The sequence below is a fragment of the Dermacentor albipictus genome, chromosome 2 (genome assembly GCF_038994185.2).
Source record: "Dermacentor albipictus isolate Rhodes 1998 colony chromosome 2, USDA_Dalb.pri_finalv2, whole genome shotgun sequence".
NCBI lineage: Eukaryota > Metazoa > Arthropoda > Arachnida > Ixodida > Ixodidae > Dermacentor > Dermacentor albipictus.
Window position 1 is genome coordinate 22949181 of NC_091822.1, and position 16198 is coordinate 22965378.

The 16198-nt window shown below is 46.5% G+C and overlaps 1 protein-coding gene across 8 annotated transcripts in view; it reads right to left on the minus strand.

Annotated features, from left to right (window-relative positions):
- Positions 1 to 16198, minus strand: part of LOC135897938 (testis-specific serine/threonine-protein kinase 1-like) — a 330453-nt gene that overhangs the window by 130785 nt on the left and 183470 nt on the right. The window lies entirely within an intron of this gene.

Here is a 16198-nt window from a genome sequence, read left to right on the forward strand (position 1 = left end):
GGCTAACGTTCCAACGTATCTCAGCTGGGGCCATTGCGATTCCGTCTTGTCCATTTACAAAATTACAAAATTACAAAGCTAAGCGCGCCTTTCGTGCCTCTAACAGAAAACGCAGGCCTGAATCATGCTCGTTCTTCATTTACTAACAGCCATTAAGCAAATAAGCACCTATACATGAGTTGGCATTACTACTGGCTGGTTATTTTATTGGCAATGTCACAATAATTATCTGTGCAAAAATTTTATCTTTGCTTGTTTGCATTATTTAAGGCCCGGAAACGTTTGAATGTGCAGACACACCGTGTATTATATATTTGCGCGTTTCGCTGTTACCCAGCATATTGCGTGAGCTCATGGGACTACACATTGACTTAAGAGGAAGCTTTAGCTCGGGCGCTCCTATCTAAATGCATGTAAAAGGCAACCTCTTTTTCTCGGCAACCAATGCGCCAAATTTGACGAGGTTTGTTGCATTTAAAAAAAAACTTAAAATATAGGGACTGCTCGTTTCCAATTTTTTAGTTCGATCGTGAATTTTTTATTAAAAACTGGCAAAAATCTAATGTTTTCAGAAAACGAAACTATCATGTTTACTACTGTGTACCTCAACAAGGAAAAACGATAATACAATTCTGTAAATCGCATCTGATAGCACACCTAAAGCGGACAAAATTGGTATGTTACACGTGTATATAAAAAAAATTGTAATACGCAAGTACATCTTTTGCAGAACCCTTGTAACCAACGTAACAAATTCACGTAAGATGTAAAATAACATTTTCAATTTGTCCGCTTTGTCCGCTAATGGATGCCGTTTACAGAACCGTGATATCTGTTCTTGATGCAGAGCTAGGAATATGTAAACTTCGTGCTTCTATTTTTTTCAAACTTCCAAGTTTTTAAAAATCTCGTGACAAAATTGAGGCCCAAAATCGAAATTCTACTTCCAAGAGTCACTAGAAATTACCTTTCTCTCTCAAAAGCAACAAATTCCATTAAAATCGGTCCAGGGGTTATCTCAGAAAAACGTTTTTGCGCTTTACGTGTATTTGAGTAGGCGGCGTCGGAGTGGGGCCTGAGCTAAAGCTTCCTCTTAAGTATTGCGCTATTCATATAGCTTTGTCGAAGAGCGAAAGCGAACCATTGACAGCGACCGGAATGTGCAGCGCGGCGCTCGAGCTCGTTTGCTCGTGCTTCCAGCGATACATGTTGGCATCAGCCAAGCTACTGGGCGGTCTTACATCGCTGGCGTGAAGAGCGCCGCCAGCGGCGTTGGAGGCGACGCGCATCGCTGATGGATGCGGAACCCGTCACCGATCCTAGCATCAAGACTACCGGCCACACAGACACAGCCTACTAGGGTGAGGCCTGCACACTGCTGCCATGCAGGAAAGCTAGTGTTTGCGCGCAGATGTGCAACCAGCGAAAGGCTTTCCTCGTTTTTGCTGTGCACAGCACGTCTCCTCCATGCTCGCACTGGCCGCGCATAGACGGTCGCAGCGATAATGGCAACACCACGAACTCACGTTGAGCTTTAGTGTAATTGTTACCGAAATACATATTGAGTCCCTAACGCGCAGTTTTGTGAATGTATAGTTCTTCACCCGGTCTACAATACAATATGTCTACAATATGACATTAAGGGCAAACGCTGTCAATATCAACAAGCCTAATGTCACTTGGCTAATCGTTGCGTGAGCGCGATGTATTTGTCATTGTTTAACAATGTATGTACTTGTTGCGGCACTAATAAGGTTGTGAAAGAAGTTACGAAAGCGCATAGTATGTTCAAGAACCTTCATGACTGTGTTAGCCGGCATCACTGGCAACTCTTGGGCAAAAAGCGAGGCGTGAGACGCAGTGATGCCTTTCCTTCTATCTACCAACGAAATTACATTGGATGACAACCATGATAGCAGCACTTTCCAAGCCGTCAGCTCTAATAACTTTCAAGGCTGCCACATCGGTAATGCAGTCAATGCTAGGCGAAGGAGTAAACTGACTCTGTGGTAACTGTGCGATACAAGAGCAGCACCGTCGAGGTCCTTGGAAGGCAACACTGAATACCCTGTCTCTGAAGTGCCACCTGTCTATAGACACTGTATTTCCACATTCTGTGCACCGAAGTATTCACGGAAATCACCGGGAAGAGGGAGCGTCCTGCACTTGCGGCTCTGTCGAAAAGCGGCATATCGCTGAGGAGTGTTCGTGCTTTCCGACCAAGCGCGCCGTCAGCGCCGTCCATGGAATTTCTTAAATTAAGGTGGGTGACCCCAACCTTTAACTTAGGTGTCTGTTCGTTGCACTCGCACCTTGGCGTTGGTGTTCTTTAGGTTAACGCGAAGGCAACGCAGGAAACAATCGCGGAGGCAACTATTTTCAAATAATTAGCCGGTGAAATGTAATGCCACCTTGTGTGTGACGTCATTACTCCCGCTTTCTACTTGAGGGTTTCCAGGAGTTTCGCCAAGATCGTGCTCACGTGGCGGGTCTCTAAGGTATATAATTATATGCTTTGCTAAGCGGTAATCAATAATTTATAATTATAAATATTCCAGACACTCCCGTAACATGTATATGTGTGTGTATATATATATATATATATATATATATATATATATATATATATATATATATATATATATATATATATATATATATATATATATATATATTCAGAATCTATTCAGTATATTCAGAATGAATATACTGCGTGTGCGATTCCGTCTACCACCGGATCTATTTTAAAATATTTGTTGATACTGAAGAGCGGGACTGTCATCAGTGACCAGCTAAGCATATGCGAATGCGTGAAGATGACCACGAAGAAGCTCGGCGAAACAAAGGGGGAGCTGGACACGTGATGCGCGAAACATGTGGCACGTTTGAAGCACACGAGAACATGTAGCAAAACATACACGCGGAAACCCCTAAGTATGCGTAAGCATCGTGCCGCTTGGTCGTCTCCACGCAGCCCGGTGTCATTATTAATGTCAGGAAACTTGATCAGGCCAGTACAAACGACAGCGCTGTGGCGACACGAACTGGTGCGGACTGCGGCGACAGGTGCCTTGATGTCGTTCAGATCATTATACGCCATTATCCCTCGTTAGCGCCATATCGAACCATTTACCAAACGTACTCGGGCGACAGCTTCGTATGGTATACCGCCGCGCGGGCCGAAGATTTAAAGCGATATGCCATGCTGACAAAGAGTGGCGGCTGCTCATAGCTTCCCGGGCTTTGTTCTCACCGTTTACTTAGTGTTGACGACAGACGCGCGGGCACGTATCTTGAAAACAATCTGCGGAAGTAGCAGAGCCAGGCGTGTCCTGAGAGCTCCGTGAGCGCTGTATTCTCACAGCTTCGCCAGCCTTGCAGCGACAGGCTGCACGAAGGTGAATCCGCTCGCTGCTGCGGGGGCTATCTCGAAAGCGGTAGTCTTTCGACACGGACGGAAGGTCGGTTTTCTCATCGGGTCAGCACAGAAATGCTTACGCATTTAAAATATGACGGTCTCACGCATTGTGGGAATCGATGTAAGCAAAGCTAAGTATGCGGTTTGCTCTCATAGATGATAGTCAGCGGTGATGTTGGCGCTGAATGTGTATTTTCTCTAGAGTTTAGTTCTTATCTTTCACGTACCACTGCAGTTTGCCCGAGCAGAAAAGCACGCAACCCACCATGGTGGCTTAGTGACTGTAGTGTTTGGCACGGTGTGCCGATCCCGGCCGCAGCAGTCGCATATTGATCGGCGCGTAATGCAAAAACACCTGCCTACTTTGATTTAGGTGCACGATAAAGAACCCCAGATGACTCAAATTATTTCAGAGTTCTCTACTACGGCGTGCCTCATAATCCTATAGTAGTTTTGGCTCGTAAACCCAATAATTAAATAGCAGAACACACAGGGAGACGTGTTTTCTTGATGGGTTGTTGTGCGTACTTGGTGATAATCGCTGCCAGGGTTGAGCATTATCATTGCCTCAAATGACACATCGCATCGTGGCAGAAGTGTTAAACCTTTATTGACCTATGGTGCTGTACGTAATTCAGTTTTTTGTCATAATTGTATGCTTACATTGCATACACGCATTCGCGGTCTGCACCACGTCTTTCCGCGTAGCGAAGGCGCTCCTGTCCCGCCCGACGCTTCTTTCGGGTGCACGCTTTGGAGCTGGCGCTTGTGTGTGTGCTCCTTCTGCATACGGATCCAGGACGCTGTTGAGACGCCAGCTCTAAGCGCTCTCTTCAGGCTATGGACGGCGGTAATGTTTACACTGGCAAGCCCAGAACGCGGCTTCCACAGCTCAGCGCCTGCATTTCTGTCGCATAATAAAGCAACCACAGCACGTGTATACGCACAAACTACAAAACGCTGCCTCCGTGGCGCCAGCTGGGATTGATCGACGGATGGATGGATGCTATGAGCGTTCCCTTTCGAACGGTGTGGTGAGTTGCGCCACCAAACTATTGTTACTATATTACCTAATGTCCTACCTATGTTAAAGAAAAATAAAAATAAAAGAAAAGAAATTCTACGCTGAATTGCCATAATCAAAATTTCTGAACCCCTATTGTGAACTTTGTTTGGAAGCGAGTGCTATCTAGTGGTGTTGGAGGAATGCCAGCGGCGCGCGAGCAGCACCGCAGCAGCAGCAGCGCCCAGAAAGTCGGGAGAAGAAGCAAAAAGAGGTTCGTTTGAAAAACAGGCGGAGGCGGATGAAATGTCATGGCTGAAGTGGACGAGGAGCAGGGCACACGTACCTAGAGCTATGCTATGGAGGCGGGAAGCAGCAGTTTCGGAGGGCTCGTACTGGACGCGAACATCTGGGACTTGGCCGACGACAGCTCCTGAGCGCCGGCTACGGTGCCGTGTTCCATAGCTCCAGTTCAGCTCCACGCAGCCATAACCGGCCACTGCCGTGCTCCACCGATGCAATCGCCTTGCCACGTCAACGACACAACGCCCGACTTGCGGGGGGTCCCTCAAGCCAGATGAGGGGACGGATGAGAATGGAAAGAGAGTCGAATCAATCGGCACACACTCTGATGTCGACACTAGGCTGAAGAAAATGGAGGCTTTCCAGGAAGAGCTTGTCAAACAGGTTGAAGAGCTCAAAAATGAGCTACATAGAGAGCGTGATGCACGGAAGGTAGTGGAAGAAATGCTTGAGGCAGCCGAGCAAAAGCTGAACAGGGTCGCCATTGTGAAAGAGAATGGTCGTGACAATGGAACGCAGTCCCCCGATGCGACAGGAGGGAGAGTGCCAGAAAAGTACTTGGAATGCATGCAACGTGGTGAGAGGTTAGCTGGAAAGAGTGGCAGCTACTTTGAGGTCACCACGGTAAATAGCAAGAGCTCAGGGGTCAATTCCCCATGTCGAATCAGAATCGTGCTTAAAGAGACAAAGGGAAGCAGGGGAGGTATGAGAAAGTGAAATGGTGAAGATTGCCCATGACTCAAACCAGGCTGGGTGTTCAGAGGCAATTGTGGAGAGGGTGAAAGGTGATAAAAAAGTGGTGGCAGGGACATTCCCAGGGCAGACGTGGGTTTTGTCATGGAGCGAGCAAAATAAAAGCTAGCGTAAAATGCCCACGTGCGGAACATTGTCATACTAGCAGGTGGGCTAAATGACGTCCTAAACAAGAAAGGGACAGGACTAGCCCAGCGCTTGGCGAAGGGGGTGGACGACTTGCGCGAGCTGTACCCTCAGGTACAGATCGTGGTGTGAACGATGCCGGAGGTGCCTGACGTGACAGGCCACGTACAAAGCGCCGTCGTGGTTGCTAATGAGGCGATATCGAAATGAGCCGAGAGAAAGGCTTCGAGGTTGTTAAAGTAAACAGGGAAGTGAGAAGGTGTGGTGGTTTTCAAGGAGACGGGATAAATTTCACTTACAGGCTTGTATGCGAAGTGGGCTGGCGACTTGCTGGTCGCACCGCTGCTTTTTTAGGCGGCCCACGCGCGCTCAGGAGGCCAGAGTAGCTAGTAATGAAGAGATTCCCCTAAGGGAACGTCAGAATAGTATCGCAGTCAGTAACAGAAAAAGGAGGAAAGCAAGAAAGAAAGCTCGCCATTAATAGGCTACATAAACATGCACGGCAGCAGAAGAAAGAAAAAGTGGGCAGAGACTGAGGAGCAGTTAAATAGGGAACAAATAGGGGTGTATGCGGTTACAGAAACGGACCTTAAAGACTCGGAGGAGCCGCTAGTGATTGGGAATTATGTTTTGGAAGGGTGCCACAGAGTTAAGTCGGAAATGAAAAGTGTAGGAGTCGGAATGCTCATTTGTGAAGGAGCCAAATGGAAATTAGTAAATTCAAATTGTCAAGAGCATCTATGGAAATCATGTAGGATGAGTGGGAGAAAGACTTGGGTGGGCGTTACGTATTTGTGGACCGGAAATAATTGCGCGGAGAAAAGACTTAGTGGAATACATAAGTGCTGATATTGAAGGTTTCCGGAATGATGCTGAAATTATCCTATTAGGTTACATGAATGCCCACATACAGTGCTTAGATGGCTTTACCGACAACAACATAAACTCAATGCTGGACCTTTGTGAGCTACATAACCTCCTTATCGTGAATACAGGGCCTACGTGTGAAGGGCAGATCACGTGAGAAGCGGGAAACCGGCAGTGAATCACTGATTACTGTTTGATGACAGGAGGAATTCATGATAAGTTGAGAAAAATGGTCATGGATGAGGAAGGGTCTAGCAGCATAGGCAGTGACAGCAAACGCATCATATTGAAAATGGGATATGTAGGTCGGAAAGAGAGCAAGCAGTGCAAAATGGCCCGTCCAAATTTTAACGCTGAACAAATAACAGATATGGCCACTAGAGTCGAGGAAGAACTTCGCAAATGGCCAAGTAAAGAGTGGGAGTATAGTCAGCTTCTAAGTGTAATAACGACAGAAATACGGAAAGAGAAACAACATGTTCGTTGCAAAGGAAAAAAGAAACCGAAAATCTGGTAGAACAGGGAGATACCAGAAGCCATTGCCGAACCACATAAAGCAACCCGAGAGCACAGGTAGGCAAAGAAGGTGCAGTTGCCGCAGGATTAAGTAGCCAGTAAATGGGAAATATACCGGGAGAAAAAGTCCATGGTTCAAATACTGGTGCAAGCAAAGATAAAAGGTGAAAGTGAACGTTGGTTGTCAGAAATACGTGAGAAAAAGAATTCTGCGTCTAGAATATTTTGGAACCACATAAAATTATCAGGCAGGAAGTCAACAACAATACAACAACATATCCTAGACGAAGATGAAAGCAGACTGGAAGGAGAAGCGGCAATAAATTACATCCGAAAAATAACAGCCAATTTTTTAAAAGGCAATGACGAGGTTGTATTTGAAGCAAAAAAGAGCATGAAAGAGACCCAAGTGGAAAAGGAGCTTGTGCTGACAAATTTCAACTGGAAGAAAGCGGAAGAGAAAATTCCTAAGCGCACAGCTGCAGGGCTAGACGAGGTTCCCGTTAGGCTGATTAATGAACTAGGGCCAAAAAGTAAGAAAGATCTGGTGAAAGCAGTGGAACAAGTTTTAAAGGATATGCGAATACCAGACAGTTGGCGACAAAGTAGAATAAGTTATAATAATAAGAATAAGTCATAAAGGCAAGCGGAAGAAAGATAGAAGTGACTCGTATAGAGCGTTGACCATTACATCGGTGATACACGGACTAGCAATGCAGCAATCAAGTTAAAGCTTCAAGCATGGGCAGAAAATAATGGAATTTTAGAACTTCACATTGGGTTCAGAATAGGTAGGAATTTGAATGATAACTCATTTGTTCTTACTAGTGTATTGAAATATCAAAAGTAGAAAGCAGACCGTTATATGTGGGCTTTTTAGACATTACAGGAGCCTATGACAATGCAAAGCGCAACATTTTGTGGGATATTCTGTAAGGGGAAGGCGTAGGTGACGATTGTGTACAGCTTTTGAGAAATATTTACCTAGAAAATAGCGTTTGCGTTGAATGGGAAGGGATGTGGAGCGAGCAGAAAGTTGATATCAACAAGGGATCGAGGCAGAGGTGACCTTTATCCCCACTGCTGTTTGTGATGTACATGGTGAGGATGGAGAGGGCGCTGGAAGGATGTAATATTGGGTTTACAAACAGGCGGGCACAGCAGCAGGGCAGCAGCTTCCAGGTTTATTTTATGCGGACGACATTGTGTTGCTAACTAACAAGCAATGTGATTTGCAACGTCTGGATAATATCTGTAGACAGGAAGGCAAGAATTTAGATCTTTCGGTTTGAAATTTAGTGCTAGAAAATGAGGTGTTATGGTATTCGATGAAAACAGTCATCAGACAGTGGGAATACAGGGTCAAAAAATACCTCGGGGAAGACAATATAGATACCTTGGTATATAGGTAAACGAAGGCAATAGATATAAGGAAACACAGGAAAAAAAACAGTAACAGTAAAGGGGCACAGAAATGCAGCCATATTGAAGAACAGAGCGTTATGGGGATAGAATAGGTACGAGGTGCTCCGAGGTATGCGGAAAGATGTAATGGTTCTAGGACTAACGTTTGGAAATGCGGTTGTTTGCTTGAAATCAGGCGTACAACCAGGACTCGATGTGAACCAAAGGTCAGTAGGTCACCTCGCACTGGGCGCTCACTGGGCGCTCACGCACTGGGCGCTCACTACAAATTAAGCTGTGCCGGGTGATATGGGCTGGACCAGTTTTGAAGTGAGGGAAGCTCACAGTAAAATTGATTATGAATAACGGCTGGGGAATATGGAAGAAATCAAATGGACTGGGAGAGTGTTGAGGTATCTGTCCAGGAAGAACATCGATTCCCATTGGAGGAAAAGAACTAAGAAGCTTACGAGCAAGTATGCCGCCTGTAGGGTGGGTAACACAGCAACAAAGAACGTCAAGCGGAAAGTCAGAGAGGCTGAAATAATGTCATGGGTGGCGACAATGGAAAAGGAACCTGCCATGAGTAAATACTTAAGAGGAAAAGAACGAAATCAGGAGAGAAACAGTTTATGATAACTGAAAGGGAAGCTCATTTCTTTTCGCAGTGAGATCAGGATGCCTTAGAACACCTACCTATAAAGCGAGATATAAGAAGGCAGAAGCATGTGCTTGCTGCGGTAAAACTAGGGAAAGGATTGTGCATGTTTTCTTAGAATGTGAAGACATATGCCCAGCGGTCCATTTAGGCACCATTGGCCTCCTTGAACCCTTTGGGTTCAGGGATAGCAGGGGGAAAGTAAAGAAGCCCGCAACAGAGATTTTTTTAAGATGTGGTTGGAGGTTTGGTGGCAAAAAAGTAGGGAGACCGCAACAGCGGAGGCGTCCAAAAACAAATTTCCCAGTATTGGTTGGAATAGTTTCATGGTGTTTCTTTAGAATAGTTTCATGTGTTTCTCTAGAGTACATGTGGCACATCAGAAAAAAATGAGAACAAGAGCGTGGTAGCACAACCTATTGCCCCGTTTCAACGGGCAGGCTGATAGAGCCATCCATTCATTCGGAAAATGCGTATCTTGTGCGGACGAAATTCAGTATGACCGCATTCTAGCGGTAGCGTATGCCGGTATACGCCGTGTTCGTCCTCCTGGCTTTGCGGTCTGCTTGAGTGCCTTGGCTGCCGTGTAGCTAGTGCGTTCTAATTGCCAGGAGACCGAAGAGCCTCTACTTAAGCCCATACAAACAAGGCACGAGTGAAGGAACAGGACGTCCGAAATTATTATTGGCAGAGCACAAGCAGTGCACATTCTCATATCAGAGCAGAAATAAAATTTGCATAGCGAGATACGCTGAAGCCTTTACCGCGAGTTCGTAAACTGCTCACTTTCGGCGTTGCACATGACGGCCTGGTAACGGGCGACAACCAGCAGCTCAAGCAGATTGGACAGTGGACACCGATAGTTGCCGTTGTAAATTTGCAACTTACCTAGCGAAGCAATCGAGTGCCTCGGGCATCTGCTAACACAGCGACGTTGACTACCCTGCATTATAACTTCACCTTCTTACCAACCTGCAGGTTTCTTTTGGTTCTTTCGGGGGTCGCTAATGTGTCCTTACACTTGGTGCCCCAATTTCACTCAATATGGATATGGTCCGTTGAATTCGTGGGCATCACCTTCGGCAGCCACTTTTGCGGGCTTTTCCATCCATATGACATCCACGTCATAGACCTCGGGCCGTGCAGTCACGCACCTGGTCTCCGTTCACGTCACATCACGGTCGATGAAGGCCCACAAGTATAATTGGCCCACGGCTGCAGCAGGAAAGCACGAACGGGGAGCGTCGACTACGGAGCATGTAAATTAGGCGTCTTTTTCGCTGTGGGAACTGCGGGGAGCAGATGCTTACCTCGAGAGACTGTTGTTGCCCAATGCAGCTGACCAGGCCGCCACATCCGAGAAACAAAACACGGCGACCATGATGAAGTGAGCCTCAGCATTCAATCCCCGCATAAGGTTGAGACAATATACACTATGCATCGGCTAAGATCCACAGGACAACAGTGAGCATTCATGCACTACGGGTCGCTTACGGGACATTCAGCCGTCTGACTTCGGGCACAGTGCTTGCCTTCGTCGCACATGGCGGTCTGGTAAGGAGCAACAACCAGCAGCGCAACCAGTTTGGACAGAGCATCCCCCCTGTTTGCGCCGTCAGTTGCGTTGAAGATGAGCAACTTGCATTGCGAAGCAATTGGGTGACTAATGCAGCTGCTGCCACAGCCAACCCAGTCACATGGACTACCCGGCCTTTTACTGTTCCTTCCTTTACAACGTGAATGTGTGTTTTTGTTCTTTCGGTGCCTATTAATGTGTCGCTCACACTTGGTGCCCGTCCTGCTCTCAATATGGACATTGTAGGTTTAGTGGGCATCAGCATTTTGCAGCCACTTTTGCAGGGCTTTCCACCCGTGTGGCTATCAACTTTCTACACTTCGGACCACATAATCACATTTGCTAGTCTCCGTTCACGCCAAATCTTGGCGTAGAAAGGCGGCAAGCAATATTTGCACACGGCTGCAGCAGGAGAGGGCAGAATCGGGAGTACCAAGCACCGTGCGTGTAAATTCGGAGTCCATTCGCTGTTCGGACTGCAGAAGCAGGTGCTTAGCTCGAGAGACTGTTTCGCCATGCAAGTGACCAGGCTCCCACATACGAGAAACGTAACACGGCGACCAGGACTAAGTGCGACCGCAGTGAAACTAGATTGTGGAATCAATCACTTCATTGTAGCTTGCGCAAAAACCCAGGCTATCGGGCAAGAGCAATCATGAATGAGACTAAGAATTAAATATGAGAATCGAGAAGCTTGCATTCAAGACAGAAGCCACTCTACCGCGCAAGCACTGAAGGCCAAAGATATTAGGAAAAGTCAAGTGCTACATAGCACATGGTGCAACAGGTCAATGCAAGACACACGGCGATGCCGCATCAGCTATTTCAGGAGAGGAATCGCCTATGACAACGTACACTATAAAGTACTGCTATAAATATGCTACTAGGCAGTGACTGGTACCAAGTATGAGCAAAGGGTCGGTTGACCTTTATGTTTGGGTGAGGAAGAGGCATGATTTCTGAAAAGGTGGAATGAAGAAGCTTCGATAAATATATATATATATACTTGGTACAAATGGAATTTGTCAAGGCCAGGAAGCTTATTAAATAAGGGCAAGCTGACGGAGCACCATTGTCCAGCGTCATCGGCCTTGTTCAGGGTTGGAGGTGCATCTGAACACGCAGATATTTTTTTAGCTACTTGAGTAACTCGGAAAATATTTGTCATGGTTGAATTCTTTTCACTCTTGACACACTCCTTCCACACAAGAAGTTAAATAGAGCGCAGGCATTGACCCTCAGATTACTGCAAACAGGCTCTTATCCCAGCCCGGCTTTATTCCACAAAATTTATCCCGACACCTATGCCACTAGTTCTTGCAGGCATTGCAATGACATCGCTAGCCTAGATCATATGCTCTGGCGTTGCCCCTCGTTACGAGGCACAGAAGAAATCAATGAAGAAAAGTGGCTCTCCGCTATCAAGAGCCCTGATGCTGGGGTGCAACTATGGGCTGTCCAGAGGGCCCACGATGCGGCGGTCGGGCAAGGCCTGGCTGTCCCAACGTGGGAGCGGCCCGCAGCGCGCTGAGTCGCGTACCTCAGGACCTTATTAAAGTTTCGCATCCATCCATCCATTGACACACTCCTCCGAAGACTTCACATCTGATCTAAATACTTCTGGATCGTCTTTGTTCGTGGTGTAAAAGCCTTAGGAATTCGGTGCCAGCTCTTTCCTGTTGGTGCAGATGAAGGCTCCGTTGATGAGAGCCAAGATGTGCTTGGTGCTGACTCTGTTGGAGCAGAACAATCACACATGAGATACAGCACAGATTAGCCAAACTCATGTAGTGTTTTCGCTTATCTTCTAACCAATATGCTAAACCGTAAATATGAAGAAAAATCATCATCTACTACAAACAAATAACATGTACCTCGATACTAGCAAGCCATTAGAGCACATATCAAGCAAATGTATTTCAGAACCCGCTGCTGTCTTTACCTTCTAGGAGCAGTAAAATTCCACACAATGGCCTTGTTGTAGCAGGCAGCAGCTTCTCTTTAGCGCGTAGAGTGTGTTGCTTTACACTGGTGCCGTCCTCTTTACTGCATGTATAGAACAGAAATTTCGACTTCATCAGAAATAGAAAAAAAACAACTATTTTGCAATACTAAATGCAAAACATGTGACATATATACTGTAATGGTTTGTGACTACAAAACGCATGCAATTGTACCCAGCTTGTTCTAGTATGCTCAAGCAGCATGATAACTACATAACTGCTGCTACTGTAAATGTTGATGTTTTCCTGACTGGAATGCGTGTCAATAACTTAAGTATTATTAGAATAACAAATGAGAGCATTTTTGCGTTCATTTATGCACTAGAAAAGGTCGTACTGCTGGTTTCAAAAGCAAATGCATGAAAGACATGAAGCTATTAGAAATTATGCATTCTTTTTCTGTACGAACATGATGCACCACTTCCCTACGGCAACGATAATTGCCCACAGGTAAGCCAAACTGAACATGAAAAATATTTGAAACCAACATGTACGAAATATCGCTGAATTATGAAGCGTGCAAGAGCTTCCTACAATAAATTAGGCACTTCCTCCTCAAATTACCAAACGGTTATTCTTCTTTGTGGGTCAAAGAACTTACCGGCGGACTCTAAATGTGTATGTGTGTATATATATATATATATATATATATATATACGTGTGTGTGTGTGTGTGTGTGTGTGTGTGTGTGTGTGTGTGTGTGTGTGTGTGTGTGTGTGTGTGTGTGTGTGTGTGTGTGTGTGTGTGTGTGTGTGTGTGTGTGTGACGTGCATTCCGATATCACTCTCTCTTTCTCCCGTGGTTTGTGCGTATAACCACCGCCTAGCAACTCAACGTTAATTTTGGAAACAGCGACGGACGGTCCTGACTGCCCGTATGTAATTCCGGACCTAGTTCGTTAACTTGTGTCTCCGCCTGTAAGTTGACGACACGAGTATTACATAACGACTCAAGCAGTGATGTTAAACGACTCACCGTTATTGCCGTCGTCAGTCGCAGCATAACCTTGCTCCCGTTTCGATGCAGACATTTTCCAGATGGATCATGAGTTAAACCTAGCTTTCGGACTTGCATCTCTTCTCGCGAACCCATCACTGCACCCCAAGTTAAACAACGCATGATATCGAAGCGCAGTAAACTAGTTATAGCACAAAATAAGCAACCAATTAATCCGGGCCTGTCGTGCACGCGAGCGTACCGGTAAAAATTTAAATCCAGGCCAGGGTCACGTGGGTGGTCGATAATGCTGAACGTTATTTGGCGTTTACAACGGCTAAAAAGCCACAGTAAGTACCCAAGGGCCCAATGTACCACTAGGAATAATAATTTTGTACTCTGTTTTATCTGGTATATTCGCTTCCATTAGCGTGGGAGAAAGGTTGTAGGTTAAAATTGCTCTTACTACAGCGCTCTCTAGCGCGAGATATTGCGCTCGCAGGGGAACCTTTTTACTTGGTGTACTATGCCTGTTTTTAGAAGCGCCGCGCGGTAAATTTATTTTCGGCCTCTGTGGCCATTTTTTAAAGATGAGAGTGTTCAGGGTCTAGTTCAGTCTCGAAAAACGGATTGGACAGCTGCGCGTTCCCCGAGGAACTGGCAGCGTTCGAAGAGCGGCGGCGAGAACTCGCCCGTGAAGGGTTCACCATCGGTGCGCCGATCCATCCGTTAGAGCCGCCCGCGCTCAGGCAATCCGACAGCAACGAGAAGATACCGAGCTGAGGGAGTGGGAGGCTGAAGCAATCGGGCACTGTTACCTGTGGGTTACTTAACCGTGACGAAGGTCAGGTGTGCGATGAACAAGCTTCGATTACCTTCATTTTTCGGTAGGGGTAGGGCTGATCGTTTTGTATTGCTTTTCATGACGCCGCGTTTCATGCCCGCCGTCATCAACTTTTTCCTCTTGCCCACTCCCATGAGCTTCAATACCTTCTGGCAGCAGGAAATTTTCCTGTTATCAATGGAAGCAACAACCTTCAAGTGTGTAAAGATATTGTAGAGGTAGGTGTACGAACGGGTCTTCCTTTCGTTGTTAAGAGACAGTAGCGCGGCTTCACGTCGACTCTAGAATAACCTTCCATGAGCTTAGCCAGGTTCCAGAAGGATATATGAGTGCGCTCACTGAGTAAAACGATATTTCCTCAGTCCATTGTCGTTTCTGGCTTTCTTGCGTTACATTGCTCTCTTAATTCTTCGAGATGCTCCCTGTTCCATCCTTTCCACCAGTCTTTCGTGATTCTTTGTTTATATCTCCACATATCGTCTACGCCGCCCTCTTTTTCACCTTCGGTAATCTGTAGTGTAACATTCGCGGTGCTGGTCGCATTCTGCATTGTAATCTTCAGATAAGATTGCCCCGCTTGGCGCGATATCTTCCTTTCTTTTGCCACTCTCTGACTGGCTGCTTAGCGCTCGAAAAGCGCGTCGCCGAACGAATAAACGTCATTGTCTTCCTGGCGCTGCATTGGTCGTCTGCTCCTTGGGCCGGTCGTCCTGCCGCCCTCGGCGTCTAGCCGTCGAATACGTAGCAGTAGGAGCCTATGCTTTCCAACTGTTACACCAGCCTGGTGCGGCCTGTGGTAGCAGTGTGTAATAGGTCTACTTTGTTCCACTGTCACTTCTGCTCGATACAACTGCGCTCAAGGAAATCAAGATTCTACTTATCATGTATATTTTCACGCATACATATTTAGCCTATCTATCGCTGGGGGCCTTACACCAGATCAGCGTTCAGAGCTTATTGCCGTCCTGTACAACTGTCATTCTTCTTTCGACCCTATTCAGCATTGTCATGGACACACGTCAACTGTGACCAACCAAATGGGCACATGCTCCCACTCACCACTAGGCAACGACCATACCCTGCGTCACCTATGGAGCATCGTCTGATTAGTGAGCATATTGATGACATGCTTCGCCCCCGCATTATTCAGCCCTCTAACTCTCCGTGGGCCTCGGCGATCGTTCTCGTTAATAAGGTTGCCTCTATTTGCGTCTGCGTTGAATTTCGTCACCTAAATTATATCACAGGCAAGGGCGTGTGCCCCTCTGCAGAAAAACGATGATGCCCTTGACTCTTTACATGGGTCTGAATTCCTCTCTTCACTCGAATTTTGCTCAGTGTATTGGCAGGTTGACGCTGATAAGCCCAAGAGTGCATTTGTAATCCCTGATGGATTTTATGAGTTCAACATGAAACTTCTTGGTTTCTGTAATGTCCCCGTAATAGTCGAGAGATTAATGGACAAACGCGTCTGTGTTACCTCCTTAACATCGTCGTCTTTGCTGTGGCTTCTACGACGCATCTTCGCCCCTCAGGTGCGTGCTGAGAGCCCTAACAAATGCAAGTCTCCTACTGAATATCGAGAAATGCCACTTTGCCACTCCAGGGTTAACGAGCCTCGGCCACGTCGTGTCTAAGCCCAGCATACTACCAGATCCCGCGAAATCGCGTGCCAGTACTCACTTTCCAAGAGCGGCAAATCTATAAGAACTTCGCAGTTTCGTCATCTTATGTCCGTACCTAACATGCTGTATTCGCAACTTTGCTTCTACGGTGAGCGCTCTAACACAG